Genomic DNA, 19540 nt, shown 5'->3' with positions numbered 1-19540 from the left:
CCTTCCTTCCTTCCTTCCTTCCTTCCTTCCTTCCTTCCTTCCTTCCTCTCTCCTCCCTCTCTCCCTCCCTCTCTCTCTCTTCCTTGCTTCTTTCCCTCTCTCTTTCCTTCTTTCTTCTCTCTCTCTTTCTTTTCTGAGACAGGGTCTTGCTCTGACACCCAGGCTGAAGTGCAGTGGTGCAATCATGGCTCACTGCAGCCTCCATCTCCTGGGTTCAAAAAATCCTCCTGCCCTCAGCCTTCCAAGTATCTTGGACTACTTGGTGTGCACTGCCATACTTGGCTAATCTATTTTTTATTTTTGGTAGAGGCAGGGTCTTACTATGTTGCCCAGGCTGGTCTTGGACTCCTGGCCTCAAGCAATCCTTCCACCTTAGCCTCCCAGAGTACTGGGATTATAGGTGTGAACTACCACACCTGGCCAAGAAATAAATTTCTGAGTCACATGTTACAGCCTGATTGGCACACCAATTCTGTGTGCCTTGGACCTTATCTATCTCCAGAACAGGGTTCAGAGGAAGCCATAAACAGGCAAAGGACTGAGACAAATGAAGAACTGATACTCTTTAGGAAAGAGCTATTGATTCCAACTTCTGAGCTATAGACTTTGAGTGACTGAGAATTTGGCCACTGATAGTGTTTCCTCAGTCTTGTTCTTTTATTTCTCTCCTGGAGAAATGGCATTTTCTTTTTGGACTTTTACATTTAAATTGGTATGCATCCTGTGAGCAAACATCCTATGTGTGTCTGAGCATTTAATACTGTTAATGGTGGAGGCTACATGGAGATTAGTGTGACAGACTCCTGATGTCTCTATTTTAGTTACCATCGAAAGCAAAAGATTTAAGGAGGAATCCAATGATAACAATTTTGCCTTCTCTATATCTCTCCAGTAAAAGACATTCAGATATCATCAGAGTACTGCATTGAGAAAACTTTAAAAGCAAATACAGCAGAAAATACAAAAGAAGACTTAGGAACTAATTACTATGATTCTCTGGGGGTATTTCAGGGTGGGTGATCTAATGAGAACTCTCACACCCCATCAGGAAGAACTTGATGGGAAAGCAGTGATCTTAGCAATGTGACTTTGACCTGGTATGTATTATCTCCTGGTCAAAGGGCCACTCCCAAGCCAAACCTCCCCCTTAGACAGCTCCATGGGTGTCCCTGTGCAGCAGTATGGGCTCAGAGACAGAAAAATGATGTTGGCTATAAGTTACCTTTAAGGCAAAAATCACCCTCTCTTAAAAAAGAAGTTACAAATTCTAGATTTAAATCTTTCTGGATTCTTCTGTTTCATCTGACAAAACTCAAGCAAGTTTGAAGTCAAACTTTGCAAGGAAAAAGAATTAGGAAGGGAAAATGAGGGTGATGTTTCTAAACCCAAAATTTTCCAACCAAATCACCAAGTCTGTAATTGCAAAATAAAAACACTAAATCTCAATATCTATTTGCACAGCTCATTAACTAAGGGCTCACACTCAGCAAACGAGGAAAAAAAGGAAAAGAAAAAAACTTCAGTACCAAACACATTTGGAAAGTTACTATAGAGACCTATATTTCCCTTGGATCTAAACTAGACCCCGCCACATTCTGCTGCACTGTGGTTGGATGCATCTATTTGTCTGTCTGTCTTTATTGCTTATTTAGCAAGTAGCAAATCGGGATAAGGCAAAGCATCTTTTGTCAGACCATGCGGGAGAGAGAAAGAGAACATTTCTTTCCCCACTGAACACTATGAACGTTATGGCAGGCACTCGACCTGCTCTGCTACTGGGACAACATGATTTACAGTGTGAAAAGGGAAAACCTAAATCACCAAGTAATGAAAACATTAAAGTTAATGCATCACAAGTGAGGAATTTATTACCATTAACTCCAATAAACAGTTATAAAACACTCGTCCTTTCCTGTCTGTGCACAGGGACACAGACACTGGACTTCATTAAGCTCAACTTTCTTTTCTTCTTCACTAGACCAGTCATGTGTGTTTGAACCAACCACCATTTATTGTTAAGTGGACTGGCTCATTTTCCAGAACTGTAGAAAGCTGAAGGCACATCCATTCTGCTTCATGGCACTTGGTATAGACGGATGAAATAGCAAAGTTTAGAAGACATGCAGTTCGGTATTGCTATATAAGTTTATTTAAGTCTCTAAAATGTATGTCTGACAAAAGAAGAGTAGCTCTTTCGAGCAGCCCTCCTCATAGGCAGGTATATAAGTAGTAATGCCTGGTGAGGAGGGTGGCATATTGGATGCCAATGCACGTCAGGTGCGTTTAGCTGAATAATTTTTCCCTTGTTATTGTTTGGTATAGCACCTTGGAAGCCTGAGATGGAAACCCATTTCCTTCTATCATTTTTCTCTGTCACAGGGGCAGAGAAGTTTATTACCTTAAGGTTGTTCCTGAACAAAAGAGGCTGCACATATTGGATGGCTAAGGTAGATTGGTTCCAGATTCATTTGTTGTCAAGGAAAAAAAGAACTAAAGTGTCTTTTTGAAAAGCTACTTCTAATTGTGGAATTGCCTGGGTGTTACAAAGCACATAGGAGAGGCAGCATGAAATTCAGGCTTCCCTAACTGAATAGTTACAACAGTAACACAATAACAGTAATACTTTACATTTGGATAATACTTTATTTAGTGTTTATAAAATGTTTTCACATATGACACCTCCTTAATTCTGATCTCCTTCATTCAGACAGAAAGATCCCACCATTCTAGCCTTCCAAAGCTGACACAGGCTCACACAGTTGGGAAGAAGAAGAATCAAGACATAAACTCAGGTTTTTTTTTGTTTTTGTTTTTGTTTTATGAGACAGAGTTTCACTCTTGTTGCCCAGGCTGGAGTGCAATGGCATGATCTTGGCTGGAGTGCAATGGCGCTATCTGAGCACCTCCCAGGCTCAAATGATTCTCCTGCCTCAGCCTTCTGAGTAGCTGCATTACAGGCGTGTGCCACCACACCCGGCTAATTTTTTTTTTTGTATTTTTAGTAGAGATGGGGTTTCACCATGCTGGCCAGGTTGGTCTCGAACTCCTGACCTCAGGTGATTCCCCTGCCTCTACCTCCCAAAGTGCTGGGATTACAGGTGTGAGCCACCGTGCCTGGCCAAAACTCAGGTATTTTAAAGCTCCAAATCCAGTTTTTTTTTTCCTTTTGTTTTGGCTACACCATGCTACACATTTTATCTAATGTTATGTTATAGTCCTAACTATAAAGTCAAGATGAAGAATGCTTTAATTCTATATTTCTCAGTCCAAATTCATGATTTTTAGGAACCCCATTCTGCTAAGAATCGCTACAGTAACTATACTACTAAATGGAGCCGTTATGCCTGGGAGTTGTCCAGGATATTTAGCCTTAAAATGTGATCTGATCTTTGGCATTACCAGAGAAGAGACAGGTACCTCGGCTGTATGAGGTTCACAGGGATGTTTAGCCCCAGACATTAAGTGGAACTGCTGGACTTCTGTGGGTCAAACTGTGTAGAGCACATGAAAGGAGGAACAAGAATAGCTCTGATACAGAATCTGAGCAGCACATCCCACATTACCAAAGCTAAGAGTTCCTTAAGACCAACTACTAAAATGTTGTATGATTTAAGATGGTAGAAATACTTGTCAAGGAATCAATTTCTTTCTTTCTTTCTCTCTCTCTTTCTCTTTCTTTCTCCTTCCTTCCCTCCTTCCTTCCTTCCTTGCTTCCTTCCTCCCTCCCTTCCTCCCTCCCACCCTCCCTCCTCTCTCTTTCTTTCCCCTTCCTTCCTTCCTTCCTTCCTTCCTTCCTTCCTTCCTTCCTTCCTTCCTTCCTTCCTCCCTCCCTCCCTCCCTCCCTCCCTCCCTCCCTCCCTTCCTTCCTTCTCACAGGGTATCACTCTGTTGCCCAGGCTGGAGTAAAGTGGCTTCATCTTGGTTCACGGCAGTCTCCAACTCCCAGGCTTAAGCAATCCTCCCACCTCAGCCTTCCAAGTAGCTGAAACTACGGGCACGTGCCACCATGCCCGGCTAATTTTCGGATTTTTTGGTAGAGATGAGGTTTAGCTATGTGGCCCAGGCTGGTCTAGAACTCCTGGGCTCAAGAAATCCACCTGCCTCGGCCTCCCAAAGTGCTGGGATTACAGGTGTGAGCTACCGCGCCTGGCCAAGGAAATCTTAAATAGAGCAAAAAGATCAAGAAAAGGAAACCAGAAAAGATAAAAAGTATTAGAACACAGAAACAGAGGGAAGGACATTATCAAAGAAATAATAACATTTCTCAAAATGATAGGAATCTTTTGATTTAAATCGACCTCCATACACCCAGCACATGAATGAAAAGGGACTCACATATTGGTAATCATAGTGATATTTCAGAACAGAATTCATAAAAAGAAGATCCTAAAACCTTCTGAATCAGGGGGGAGAAACAAGTCATACAAAGAATCAAGAATCAGAATGGCACTGAAATTCTCCACAGCAACAATGAAAGCTGGAAGCCAGTGAAGCAAAGCTTTCCAAGTTCTAAGGGAAAATGATTTCCATTAGCATTCTCACACCCCAACAGTTAAGTGTAAAAGTAGAATACAGAGGTTTTCAGACATTCAAAGTCTCAAGAAATTGACCTCCCAGGCATCCTTTCTCAGGATGCCACCACAATATGTGCTCCATTAAAATGAGGGAGTTCCACCAAGAAAGAAGGTGACATTGGGTCCAGAACGTGGTGCTCTGATGAAGGAAAGGGATGAAAGGGAAGTCCCAGGATGACAGCTATGCAGGAGGCCTGAGAGCAGCCAGTCCAGAGTGGGGAGGAGGATGGAGATCTCTAGGAGAGACTAGAAGCACAAATGGAACTGATGAATCATCTGGTGTGTTTGACCATGTGGAAAATTACAATTCTGCAAAGTTTGGAAAGAATTAGGGATGATGACTTAGAAAAATATGCAAATGAAAAAAGTCAAGGCATTTGCCAACTCTAGGAAAAACAATAATTTTTTTTACATTTACTGGTTTATTATAAAGGATATTACAAACGATATAGGTAAAGAGATGCATAGGGCAAGGTATGGGGGAAGGGGTGTGGAGCTTCCATGTCCTCCCAGGCTATGCTACCCTCCAGGAACCTCCACGCGGTCAGTTATCTGGAAGCTCTATGAAGCCAGTCCTCTTGGGTAAAAAAGAAAGAGGTATTTTTTTTATTACCTCTTGGTATAAAAAATAAAGAAATAAAATTTAATTATACAATTTTATAAGGGTTGACAGTAAGTAATATTTATGTAGTTAAATAACATAAATGCTAAATATTGATTAACTGAAAATTATGATATAACCACACTGGAAAGATCAAGAATGGGGAATTGATGGCTGGGATGGAATGGGAATGCTAAATCCTCCCCTACCATAATAAAAAATCAATAGATAATGTCTGAAATTGATAAACTAAAAAAATAGCTGTATAATCATATTATTTAGAAGTGTGGAAGAGACACATCAGAATGGATGAAAAAGTTAATTTTTAAAAAATGGAAAGGGGTTGCCTCTGGAAAACAGAACTCCAGGGCGACTGCTTGTAGTACTATTTGATTAAAAAAATTTTTTTTGGAAATGGGGTCTTGCTATGTGGCCAAGGCTGGATTCAAACTCCTGGGCTCAAGTAATCTTCCCACTTTAGCCTCCCAAGGGACTACAAGTACACACCATTGTGCCTGGCTTTATTTGATTTTGTATTTATTTATTTATTTTTTATTTGATTTTTAAGAACTATATGCATACATTATTTTGATAAAAATAAAAATAGAAAAATTTAAAAATAGTTTTTTCAACTATTTCACAGTAAAGCCATGTCTCCATATTTATATAATGATGTCCATTCTGAGTGGCTGATTACACAAAATTCCTAAGCTTGATATGAAGGTACATGGCAAAGGAATCCAGAAAAGAAAGAAGAAACCAGTGTAAAATAAAGAGAAACAATGCTATTAAAAACACTAGCACAGGTTGGGCATGGTGACTCACGCCTGTAATCCCAGCACTTTGGAGGCCGAGGCAGGCAGATCACTTGGGGCCAGGAGTTCAAGATCTAGCCAACATGGAGAAACCATCTCTACTGAAAATACAAAAATTAGCCAGGTGTGGTGATGCATGCTTGTAATCCCAGCTACCCAGGAGGCTGAGCCACGAGAATTGCTTGAGCATGGGAGGCAGAGGTTGCAGTGAGCCGAGATTGTGCCACTACACTCCAGCCTGGGCAACAGAGGAAGACTCTGTCTCAAAAAAAAAAAAAAAAAAATTACACAAAGTTATATCTGAATTAGATATTGTCTTAAGAATACTTTAATAATCTGTAGTCCTTATGCAATTTTAAGACTTATTTACAATTCTAATATTGTACTTTATACCATATGTCTAATTTGCCTAAGCTCTTCCTACATTGCAAGGGGACCCACAAAAACAGGAGATCTCTTTCCACTGGAAAGCTGCTTTATTTCATAAGTAATAAAAGGTATGGAATCCCATTATGAAATTTGGGGTCAGAAGCCCAGGGTATAAACTTGGGTTGCAATTGACAAAGTATTATCGTATTACTGGGCATGACCAGAATTTGATCAAGTACCTGTAGATCAAATCAAATCAATAAAAATTTATCTGGAACCTACCACGTGGGAGGTTTTGTGCCAGAGAGCACAGAATTCCTAGAATGTCCTAGAATGACTTCAGATCAGCACAAAGACAGAGACAGCACAGACATGATTTTAATTTATAGGGTTGGAAAGGCACAAGGCTATAAAATAGGACACCTGTTGTCTTGCATTTATGTTAAAGGTTTCACCTTTTTAAAAAATAATCAGAAACACATAATCATTAGTCTTGACATAAATTATACTTTAGATTGGGAGTGGAAATCATGTTTTCAGAATAGGAAGGGAAGGAAAAGTAAAACCAACTGCATGTAATTTTTCAAGTGGAAACAATGGCAATATGAAGATATATGGGCATCAGACCCACTGGTAGAGGAAGGAGGCTGTGCTCTCTTACCTCTTACGATGTCACTCCTGTGACCTCTACCATTTGAAATGCTTTGATTCCACCTTGCCCAAGGGACCTGTGAGCACCAGGGAAAGGGATGAAGGATGCCTATGCCTGACCTCACCTTTACATTGTCTAACGACTGAAGGTATAAATCAGCTTTCCCCTTGAAGACCCAAGTGTCAGTAGCTCATGTGAAATGCTGGAAATATTAAATGATGTCCCTGAGGGTTTTATTGTTACTCAGTTTTCTCCTGTAACTGGGAGAGCTGTTCACATGAAGGATACTCTCCCCCAGGACCTCAATTTGTATATAAAATGAAGTATGAAACTCTAACAACTTCTTACCAGTTTGGAAAGAAAATAAACAATTAGGGGAGGCTGCACTTAGCCCATTGTCCTGTTTATATTTCATTTATCTCTTTGACTATTCCTGGTGAACAGTTCACACCAACAAAGGTGTGATAACACTCTTATTACAAATTCTTATTTCCAGGGCAATAAATCTTTGATAGTTACAAAATCTCCATAGACAATTCAACGTGTTTTTGTAATGGACTAGAACAAAAGTTCTTCCTTTTATCCTATTTAGCAGAGGGAGTGTACTAATAATTAGAATTGAGGGGCGAGTGTCTGGATGCCAGGGCTCCATGTCTAGCTAGGACTTGGGCTTGTATCTAAATCTCCCTTCCAGATTATTTCTGCAGAATTTACAAAATCAATGGATGCTTAAGTCTCCTAATATACCTTGATTCATTAATCCTCACCATTACCTCTATAATAAGAGTAATTTTCTATAATAAGAGAAATGAACATTTTTCTTTTGATGGAGAAATTAAAGTGATTTGCTCAAGCCTCCTAGTTAATAAGTGGACAAGGCAGGAACAGAAGGAATTCTCATGGCAATCCTTAGCGTTAGTCTCTCTATATCTCAGTCTTTCCCCCTCCTCTTTCCATCAAAACCTTGAAGTAATGCTACACAAAGAATACAGTCCTTATTACAGAAACATTATTATACATTTATGTAGAGCTTTAAAAATTTTTAAAGCACATTCAAACCTCCTATTTAACTTAGTTTTTATGATAGTCCTATTAGATGGGTATTTACAGAGTCTGGAAGGAAAGGATAAAAATAATAAGAAACAAAACAGTTGAGAAGAAAAGCCAGTGAAATATTAAGGATTGCCTAAGACATTGTAGAATCTTAATTACCCCAGATTTGTAAAAGCTGGCCAGATACATGAAAATATTGATTAGAGTGGCCGTGCCTGGGCTGTAATAGGGGATTGATCACTAAATGACTCTTTGCTCTGTGTTCTAAGATTGGATTCCATGTATGAAAGGATATTCAGAGGAGTGTAATGTGCTCTTTTAACGTGAGCTCCCTTGCCATTTAACTATGGCTGAATTAGGGGCAAACAGCGCTGCTTCTCCACAGGTAAGAGAAAGTGTCAGGGCTGAAGGTGATTTCAAACAGCAGATGAAGGAAAATGAAGAAATAGATACTTTCCCCCTCAGAAGTCTAAAACATCTTCTGAATCAGGCCCAGTTGTTTTGTTGTTGTTGTTTTATAAGTAGAATTGGTGCTGCTTAAATGGTATGTGTTTAAGTGAACTGGAAAAGGGCCCCTCTTCCAAAATATCTTCTCAACTGACTTCTGTAATTCCTGAAATTCCATCATTTGGGGCCCATTCCCTTAGATTAAAACATTATTCCCCGTCGAACTACAAATGCCTCTGGGAGAGGTAGCACATTAATCAAGGTATTCTCATCCGCAGTGTGGTAACAAGCTAGTACATCAGAGATCACTGGAAGGAGGAGGCACAGAGCTCCACCTCTCCTAGGGATAAGGCACAGCTGTCTGTACCTATGCGGTAGACCACTGAGCAGAGGTAGATAACTGATAGATGTCAGGCAGTGGCGTTTATCCATGAGGTCACGTGTGTGTAATTGACAATATTATACTGAGCCATTATCAGTCATCAACACCTTGGAGCAGTGGTTCTTAACCGTGGCTGCATATCAGAATCATCTGTCTACCTTTAAAAAAATGTAGATTCCTGAACTGCACCCCAGATATACTGATTCAGGATTATCTGGAGTGGGGCTGAGGCATGTTTAGTTTTACAAAGTTCTATGAGTAGTTCTGATGCTCTATCTAGGGCTGAGAACCACAGCCTCAGAGTAAATTTGTATGTTAGGTCCTTATCATCCTGATGGCTTGCTGGAAGGCCTTGGTGAGGTGGGCCCAGGGAGGTGCCCAGGTGGAGGGCCTGGACAGTGAGTATCAGAACAAGTATGAGGGGCAAGAGAAGTGCTCTAAGAACCAAAGTAACCAAAGATGACCTGGAAAAGAGCCAGTAATGATCCTTCATTAGTACCAAGACTAGAAGAAACTACATTAATCAACCAATAAAAATTAGGACTTCTGTATAACACCATTTAAGAAATATTAAAGAAATTATTATCTGTGCTAATATAACTCTGGCTTTAATCGTTTCCATGGCTGAAGAGGCCACTTGTAGTCATTTCATCACTGTGGTATCTTTCCCATTCTATTCCTCATAGTCTCTTCCTGAGTGTTACCCTACTCAGTTTGTCCTTGGCTACCCCCCAAAGGAAGTCCTTACCAGATGTATCATTAGGATTAGTTTAGCCAGTGTGACAGAAAACCCCAAATAATAGAGGCTTTAACAAAATAGAAGGTAATTTGTCCTCCATATATGAAAAGACTGGGGGGAGGCACCCCAGGAATGGGAGGGCACTTCATGCTTCTCTTTTTTTTTTTCCTGAAAAAGAGTTTTGTATCTTGGTGATCACATTTATTAGAAGAGTTCGAGAAAAATAAAAATGCCATTTAGCTTAAGAAGTTATGAATTATCTAGGCTGGGTGCAGTGGCTCATGCTTGTAATCCTAGCACTTTGGAAGGCCAAGGTGGGAGGATGGCTTAAACCCAGGAGTTCGAGCACAACACAGTGAGACTCCACCTCTATAAAAAATTTTTTTAAAAAATAGAAGTTATGAGTTGTCTGCAAATCAACTCATTTCAGTAGTGGGAGGATTTCTTAATATCAAAATGTTTGCTGGTTTCTCTTTTGAATGTCCTGAACATTTAAAGAGGTAACTTTACAAAGTCTCCTATTTTCCATATGGGACAAATTGTTTCAGCCAACTCTCAATGGAGTGACAACCAGGACAAAACATCTTCCTGGAAAAAGAGCATTTGAATATTCTGTTTCATTGATTTATGTATCTCTTATATATGATGGCTTCTTCCTCAATTTCTGTAGTAGTCACAGTTCCTTCCACATCTCCCAATAACATATTTAAATGTAGATCATAAGCATGTAATCTGCCTAGAAGCTCCTGGTAATCTCTCATTTATCCATAAATTCATTTATCCAGGCCGAGCCTGATAAGATCAGGGGGCTCCTCTATGGTGTTGGTAGTTTGTTGCTGGTCTATGTTGTCCACCATGTTTCAAATCCTTTGCCCTTTCCTCTTCGGGCTCTTTCTGTCTTTATAAAGTGTGTCATTTGTTCATCATGGTCCAAACTGGCTCCAGTTCCAGCCAGCAGGAAGGAGGAAAGGGGCAACACAGAGAGCATCACCCTCCCTCTATCTGCTTAAGGACACTTGCGTGTGGCCCTTAAAAGTTGACACATTACTTATACATTCCACTAGCCAGAACTGAAATCACGTGGTCAAATCTAGTTGCCGTGGAGGTAGGGAGGCAGGGAGTTGTTCTGGGCAGCCATGAACCCGGTATTAGGGGCTAGTTAGCAGTCTCAGCCACACCAGTAATACTGCACACAGCTAAATAGGTATTGGCAGTCACCTTATGAACCTAGAATATCCCACTGGAAAGAAAGCAAATGAGTACGGTAAGAGAAGACTGCTTAATTCCAGGTGTTGGGTAATTCGTGGCGATTAAAGGAAAGTGTTTTTCCACTAATGAAGAGTGAGAATTTGTTCAAAGTAGTTATCTGTGGTCCAAGAATCATAACAGAGATCTCAAATAAATCAAGTGTCGGTTTATCTTTTGAAAGGTTATGTTTCCTCTTGGAATTATGTGATTCAAAAGTCCACCTCTTGCCTAATGAAGGACTGGGATGCAGGCCTTCTTGTCCAAGTTACTGAAGTTAACTTCTGTAACACTGTCAGGAGCAGAACAACATATAAGACCACTGGAGTGTGCACTAGCTGTTAGTGCTCACAATAAGTAGGAGAAATGTTAGTACTAATTTCACATCCAAATTTGCTTAGATGTGCTTAAAAAGATTCTGATCAATGAAAAGGTATACTTTCCCCTGACTCTAGGGCTCCAAGTGCATGAATGTTACAGATAATGCTGTTCTAGATGCATGTGGTATAAAATACAAATAATCTGTTTAAGTCTATTGCTATATTTGGATTGCTTCACTGACTAGGATGATTTTAAAAGTAAAGCACTGTATCTTTTCCAATCTGATCTGCCTATATCATGCAATAGACTTGTTTCCTTTCTTTGTGTTTCTCATTTGCCCAGCTGATTGAATTGTATGGCTATTTAGTTCGGTTAGATAGAGGAACATGGTGCTAAGGAGGTGAAGTTGACCTGGTGCTAAGGAGATGAGGTTTTATCCCTAAGTGGGTTGATTGGTGTGTAGAATTCAATTCTGTTCCATGTCTAGTTGACTGCTTCTCTACCCCTGGCTAGCTATTCTGAGGGGATGCATGCTTCTCAAAAAGGGGGCTGAGTAGGAAAGAGTGGGTGCCTCAACAGAATTAAGCTGTACTGTTAGCTGGGCGCAGTGGCTCAAGCCTGTAATCCCAGCACTTTGGGAGGCTGAGGCGGGTGGATCACCTGAGGTTGGGAGTTTTGGGACCAGCCTGACAAACATGGAGAAACCCCGTCTCTACTAATAATACAAAAATTAGCTGGGTGTGGTGGCGGGTGACTATAATCCCAGCTACTCAGGAGGCTGAGGTAGGAGAATCGCTTGAACCCAGGAGGCGGAGGTTGCGGTGAGCTGAGATCACGCCATTGCACTCCAGCCTGGGCAACAAGAGCAAAACTCCGTCTCAAAAACAACAACAACAACAACAAAAACAACAACAACAAAAAGGCTGTACTGTTGTAAACGCCCTGCAAAGGCCCTTATACAGAGTTGATGGGCCAGAAGTACCTCTATACAAAGAGGAACACAAGTAATTTGGATATGAAATGGTCTCTCCAACGATAAGCCATTCTACTACGACCTAGCAGCTTGGAGATTGAACTGTGGCATCAGGAATGGAAAAGAAAGCTGGCGTGGCAAAAACAACTGTCATATTCACAGGATAAGGTTTAGGGCTCTCCACCTTCTGCTTCTAGCTTGATCTGGGTCACCACATTCTGCCTCTTATTTCCAACCCACCTCAGTGTTTCCCACCCCCAGGTGAGTTGTCACTATGTGTTGAGGAAAATCATCTCCGTAACAGGAATGATATTTGCCACTGTTTTTACTTATTCTGGATAGAAACGTTATTTCTCACCACAGAGGAAGACTTTTTTCCCTCTTATCGAAATCTGTCAGTCTATCCACACAACCTGGAGAACAAATGTGTTTTTTATCCCTCTGTGAACAAACACAGCTCAGCACCTGCACAGCACTCAAGGGTGGCCAGACCTCATCCTGACTCTGAGCCGGCTGCTGCTCTTGGAGAGAGAAAGTAAAAATGATTGATTCTACATCTTAATTAAGATAAACAAACAAAGAGGGACATCAAATAATGGCCCTGACAGTTTGAAACAAACTGAAAGTACAGCTTAGCATTTCATAAAATAAAAAGCGTTTGATGTGAGGATGGCAGTTTAATAATTTGTAAATATCACTGGCTTAGTATTATAGCTAATCCAAATATTTTCATTTCTCATCATAAGTTACCCTCTGCTGATGGCTTGTCCTCTTCAACTTACAGCTTTCACCCTCGAGACTTCAGCAGAGGCAGAGAGGAGAGGAACAGAAAGGATCACAGGTTCTCTGTGGAATGTGAATTACAGCGTCAACTTCCTTTATACTTTCTGATTCTGAATATTCACTAGAAAATACCACTGACCAGCCCAAAGCATGTATTGCCTTTTTCTTCATCTCCTCTAAAACATATCAAACTTTAATTATAGCTTTCTATTAGCTTCTGATTGTTTCTTCTTCTTTAATTTTTTGTAGAGATGGGATTTTGCCATGTTGCCCAGACTGGTCCTCAAACTCTTGGGCTCAAGTGATCTACCCACCTTGGCCTCCCAAAGTGCTGGAATTACAGGCATAGGCCATTGTGCTGGGCCTGATTGTTCCTTACTTAAGAGAAGCTGAGCTTTCTCCAGTTCCATTTTTTTTTTTTTCCTTTTTCTAAAATTAGAGGCTGGGTGCAGTGGCTCACACGTGTAATCCCAGCATTTTGGGAGGCTGAGGCGGGCAGATCACTGGAGGTCATGAGTTCGAGACCAGCCTGGCCAACATGGTTGTAAAATTTTGTAAAAATACAAAAATTAGAGAGGCATAGTGGTGCATGCCTGTAGTCCCAGCTACTTGGGAGGCTGAGGCAGGAGAATTGCTTAAACCTGGGAGGCGGAGGTTTCAGTGAGCTGAGATTGCGCCGCTGTACTCCAGCCTGGGTGACAGAGTGAGACTCTGTCTCAAAATAAAGTAAAATAAAATAAAATAAAATAAAATAAAATAAAATAAAATAAAGAGATGGGGTTCCACCATGTTGCCCAGGCTGGTCTTGAACTCCTGGGCTTAAGCAATCCTCCTGCTTCAGCCTCTCCAAGTGCTGGGATTACAGGTGTGTTATTGCACCTGGCCTCTGGTTCTTAAATTGTAGAGAAATAAAGAAATTGAACCACCATACAAACTGTAATGCTCCTACAGTACTGTTTTTATATCATAATGAAATAGTCAGCTATAGATCTATATCTAAAATGTGTTTTATTGCCCTAATGCCCTCTGAAGAAGGGTAGCTGAAGGGTAGGGGTATTCTTGTTAATGCCTATGTCTACACTTCCTTGGGTGGGTATGGAGGAAGACAAGCAGAAAGCTGTGATGATAATGATAAAAAGATAAAAGTAGAAACCTCTATGTTGGCCATAGCCTTGTGATTTGGCTTTTGTGAAAAATATTTGGAGAAATAGTAGGCAATTTTAACGATTGATTTGGAATTCCCAAGGGTGCAAGCCATAACATATATCTGCAAAAGCTGAACTGAAGGAACACCATTGGGCAGAGAGAGGCTTTGGGCTTTTTAAAAAGGTATGTAAAAAGGGAAGGGCGAGGATGCAGACCTGTCAGATCAGCCTGCTGTGAGATATGACTCTGGACTCAGGATAGGACCATTTTCTCATGGCCTCCCTATTCTTTTTGCTGAGGTTCTTAACATATATATATATATATATTTTTTTTTTTTTTTTTTTTCCCTTTTTTTTTCTGCTCTTGGATGATACCAAGTCCAGGCTCGAGACTACACTAGATGGACATGATAGGCAGGGGCCCACAGAGGGAAGCTGCAGTTCAGAGAATTCTCCACAGGGAAGCAGTATGAGATCAGGGTTTAGATAGAGGCAGCCCCAGCATCACTAGTTCTCCCTGGTTCTGATTTGAGACAATTTTCCTCCTTTCCTTTCACTGTGTAAGAGAAGCACCAACAGGGCAAGCTCACCTTTCAGGAGAGCCCCTGAGCCTAATTGCAATCCTTTTACTCCCTTTACTCCCAGGTCTGTTCCTCCTCACTTAAACAGCTGGCTCTCGGCATATTGCTTTGTTTATTCCATCTCTGACCTATGCATTATCTGAAGGATGCCATAAGGGTTCAAGATGCCCACCTTTGTGAAATGACCTCATTCTGAGCTGCTGGGTTCACATCATTGGCATAGAGGGGAAACCTGCAGAGGGAAGTTTAGCAACATGTCACATACATGTTGTTCTTGGCAGTATGAATTCTGGTGACTTTTTACATTTCTTAAAAAGGAGTCAGTTACATCTTCAGTACTCTGAGGAAAATGGTGCCAGCTACAACTTGATCTTGTTTGAGTTATAGGAAGCAATACAACTTTATAGACAAAACTCTGAATAGAGAGTTTACAACTGAGATTCTATTTTGAATCTATCTTGAACTCTATCTTGACAACATCCATTGATAAGGGTGTGTGATAACTGTAAAGCCACTATCTATCTTACTTGCTTATGAAATTGAAATAACATATTGCTGATAAGTCTTAAGAACTATGTATCCTATGTCTACTTTGCACAAGCACCCAATACTATGAATATATATATATATATATATATATATATATTTTTTTTTTGAGACAGGATCTCACTCTGTTGCCCAGGCTGGAGTATAGCGGTACAATCTCAGCTCACTGAAACCTCTGCCTCCTGGGATCAAGGGATCCTCTCACCTCAGCCTCCAGAGTAGCTGCGACTACAGGTGAGCACCATCATGCCAGGTTAATTTTTGTATTTTTTTGTAGAGACAGGGTTTCACCATGTTATCTAGGCTGGTCTTGAACTCCTGAGCTCAAGAGATTCACATACCTTGGCCTCCTAAAGTGCTGGGATTACAGGTGTGAGCTACTGCACCTGACCTAAATATTCATAAGAGATAAAATTTTGGCCTTTCTTTTGTCAGACATTCTCTAGAATACATGTTCTTTCAATGGACGGATTGGCAAATATTATAAGTATCAGATTCGAAACTGTCTAAGAAATTTAAATGTTGAAAATTCTTCTAATATAAGAAGCAAAAATTCCATTTTCAGCATTTCATGTGTTGAGAGTGAAAAGGGGGAATATAAGAAAGAACTGAAGTCTAGATTTCCTAAAATATATCTCAGGTAAGCCTCTCTCTTATCACATATTTTATTTTTTTACCTGAAATATTTCAGAACTTAAATGTTTTTGTCAAATTTGAAAAAGGTGTGTAGTATTGACTTCTTCATACTGATCTCATTTTTATTTTCTTTATAGTCTGTCCAAACAATTTTCAAGCCCCTTAAATCAGTTACCTTTCTTCTAGGGACAATCAATAGAAAGCAAGCAAAAAGAAAAGACAGTGAGACCTGCCCTCTCAGTGGTCTCCTGGGTAACTTTGCCTCCCAGATAGGATGCAAAGATGAACAGAACAGGGGTTTCTGAATAGATTTCTAGTAGGATTGCTGTCAAGATGGGATCAGCTGCAATGGTGCCAGATAAAAACTGCAGGAGACCGAGATGAGTGGATTGCTTGAGCTCAGGAGTTTGAGACCAGCCTGGGCAACATGGTGAAACCCCCATTTCTACAAAATACACACAGATTAGCCTGGTCTGATGGTGTGCACCTGTAGTGCACACTACCTCAGCTCAGGAGGCTGAGGTGAGAGGATAGCTTGAGCCAAGAGGTCGAGGCTGCAGTGAGCTGAGACTGTGCCACTGCACTCCAGCTTGGGTGACAGCACAAGATATTGTCTCTAAATAAATAAGAAAAGGTTAGGTAAAGGTAAAAAACATATATGGAGCCCACTGCAACATCTCTTATCCAAGGCAAACTTCTTAAAAAAAGATTTTAACATCTCAAACTACCTTCAAGGCTAATAAAGGCACCAAAATGGATTATCAGACCATGATTTGAGGTTAGAAAAAGGATGCCAGTGCTGACTGACTGGAAAGCTATTGGACATAAATTAAAAGGCTACATTATGTGAAACAGAGGGTCACAGCATAGGAACATCTTGAAAAGCCAGAGGTGCACCGATTACTTTTATCAAGATGTTAGTGAAAGCTTTGTGTATGGCTTGTTTTTGCAGGTCATTTGTATGAGATACTGTTGGATAAACTGATTTCATAGAGGAGGAGGAAGGTACTAAGTATCACATTGTGTTAATGTGCCAGCTTGCCACCTTTGGGATCAAATTTGGTGCAGGGCACAAATGAAATGAGTTTGGTGGCCTCAAGCTAGGCTACCACTGATATTTATCCTTAAACAAAATCACAAATCATTTGCTAACAGCTAGGATCAGAGACCTGGGGCTGAGACAGCAAGAATGTTGCAGGTCAGGAGGAAGACTGGCTGGCAGAGTTGGGTTAGGGAGCAGCCATTTCCTCTAGGTCTCCAGCTTGACTTCAGCTTATGTTACCAACCATCCCTTCTCAACCCTAAACACTGACATTCACACTGATTTTACAACCTCTCTTTGCCTGGCAAACCCAACATCAATATTCTCAACAGCATTTCATGAAACCTCTAGTTATCAAAGTCCTCATCACTTAGTCAATTCTAAGAATAATAATTTCATAAACACTATGGAAAAGGAGTCCTATTGTTAGACTGTAACTGTCCTTAGCAAAATAATGGAACTTGGTTGTTCTAGTGAATTCTAAATTTAAACACTGCTTGCTCTCTCTCCACTCAACAAAGAGCTTGTGTGCTACTCTGATGAAAATGCAGAGAATTAGAAAACAATGACTGTATGAATGACATTTACAGAGATCTCATACTGGAAAGGGCATATTTTATTGTGACTCTGTGTCAAAAGTGTAGTTTCATCAGAGGACAGGAGGCAAAAGAAACAGGCAATCAATATTTAGGCCTCTAATATCTGAACTGAGAAAGAAAATCATTATCCTGTTACTTTTATTGTAGGGTGACGCTTGAAATATTGCACCTTGTTTCCATAATAATTCAATATTTTGGGGGTTTCAGATTGTTAAAAAAAATCCTCATGGGGTGGCCATGTGAAATCAGAACATAAAGTAGAAAGGAATAAATGCACGCACATTTTACAGTGGGAATAAAGAGAAAGGCAGATTGAGAAAGAGAAAAAATATAACAACATAATTTCCTATTAGTATTTATCTAATAGTATATGTTTAATTTTGGAATCTCTAGAATTAACCTTAAAGCGTTCTTTGCTTCCAATTTTTTGAACAAAACACACAGATTTCCAATAGAGAAGAGTCCCCTCAATATTAATGAGGTTACTTGGGCAGAATTTTTATCTCTAGATTTATTGAAAACTGTATTCCATTGTTGAGAAACTAAAACCAAGGTGGGAACTATGTGGAAACTGACATTTGATTTTAAAAGTCAGTTGTACTATTCACCTCTCATTGGCGAAAAAACTGGTCACTGAACTTGAACTTCTTGCTGACAAAAGGAGAGGAATTATCATGCACAAACCTTTTTGAAACTCTTATATGTCCACTCTCAAATAAAGCACCAGTTCTGCCTATTTCTAATATGACTGTTTATTGGTTAGTATTTTCAAAACACTTCAAGGCAATTAACCCCCCGCCCAAGATTTCAGCATCCAATTTAAAAGTCTCTCTGAATACGTATTATGGAGAATGGGGTCATGTCAGTTATATGTTAGTTGCAAAAACAAGTACAGTTGTCCTCAACCTGACTTTCGTACTTTTGTGTGTTGGTACCGTAACCCAGTTATTTAAATTCTGGGTTTTCTCCTCTTAGAATAATTATTGATGAGATTAGCATTATATAATCATAAAGTCATTACCTGCTTTTCTAGGTTGTCTGCTGCAGCCCCATGGAGAGCTAAGTGGGTCCTTAATGAACAAGAAAAGGTTATCTGGCTGCACACGGTGTCTCCCAGTCAGCTCTGGCTAGAATCTACAGCAGCCACAGATAACAGTTCAAAGTCATGCAAATGAGGGCTAGGCTACCACTTTGTTCCTCACAGAGTAGATGTTCCTGTGATCCACTGGCAAACATACAATGGCAGTAGGAAAAAAGGATATTTTCAGAGACCTAATCCCTCCAGGCAGCTGGTTTACTTCAATTGAAGAAACTACTATGGCCACCCACCAGAATTGCTAAAATTAAGAAAAACGGACAATACCAAGTATCAGTGAGAACGAGGAGCAACTGGAATTTTCACACATTGTTGTTGGGAGTACAAAATGGTACAAATCTGTTGGAAAAATGTTTGGTAGACTCTCCTAAAGCAGAATATGCACATACTCTCTAATTCAGCAAATCCTCTCCTCGATATATACCAAACAGAAATGCCAACATAATGGTGCTTCAAAAATCTGATATAAGATTGTTCACAGCAGAATTATTTACAATATTTCCAAAGCAGAAAAAGAACCCATATGTTTACCTACCATAGAATGAAATAAAATGAATAAAGGAAAAACTATATAGTAATGAGAACAAAGGAACTATTGCTACACGCAAAAACACGGACAATCCTCACAATTATAATGCTACATGAAAGAGTCCAGACACACAAAAGTATATATAGTACGAATCTGTTCATATGAAGTTCAACTATAGGAAAAATTAATCTGGTGATAGAAGTCAGAATAGTAGTTATTTTGGTGGAGATAACTGGGAAGGGGCATAAAGAGAAGTTTCGGGCCAGGTGCAGTGGCTAACGCCTGTAATCCCAGCACTTTGGGAGGCTGAGGTGGAAGGATCACTTGAGGTCAGGAGTTTGAGACTAGCATGGCCAACATGGTGAAATCCCGTTTCTACTGAAAAGACAAAAGTCGGGCATGGTTGCACATG

At 40.2% G+C, this 19540-nt stretch overlaps 1 protein-coding gene and 1 pseudogene across 21 annotated transcripts in view; both read right to left on the bottom strand.

Moving 5' to 3' along the window:
- Positions 1–19540, bottom strand: part of SKAP1 (src kinase associated phosphoprotein 1) — a 329329-nt gene that overhangs the window by 93439 nt on the left and 216350 nt on the right. Inside the window, exon 1 of one of the 21 annotated variants that reach the window (XM_023204363.3) lies at positions 12922–13265. The exons of the other annotated variants lie outside the window; for them this stretch is intronic. The gene's annotated coding sequence lies outside the window, so the exon portion shown is untranslated. Of the gene's footprint in view, positions 1–12921; positions 13266–19540 lie in introns of those variants that run through there. 21 annotated transcript variants of the gene reach the window in all.
- LOC111537524 lies at positions 9878–11893 on the bottom strand (annotated as a pseudogene).

This window comes from Piliocolobus tephrosceles, chromosome 16 (assembly GCF_002776525.5).
Source record: "Piliocolobus tephrosceles isolate RC106 chromosome 16, ASM277652v3, whole genome shotgun sequence".
NCBI lineage: Eukaryota > Metazoa > Chordata > Mammalia > Primates > Cercopithecidae > Piliocolobus > Piliocolobus tephrosceles.
Note: the sequence above shows the minus strand (reverse complement) of the source record. Positions and strands in the feature narration are given on the sequence as shown.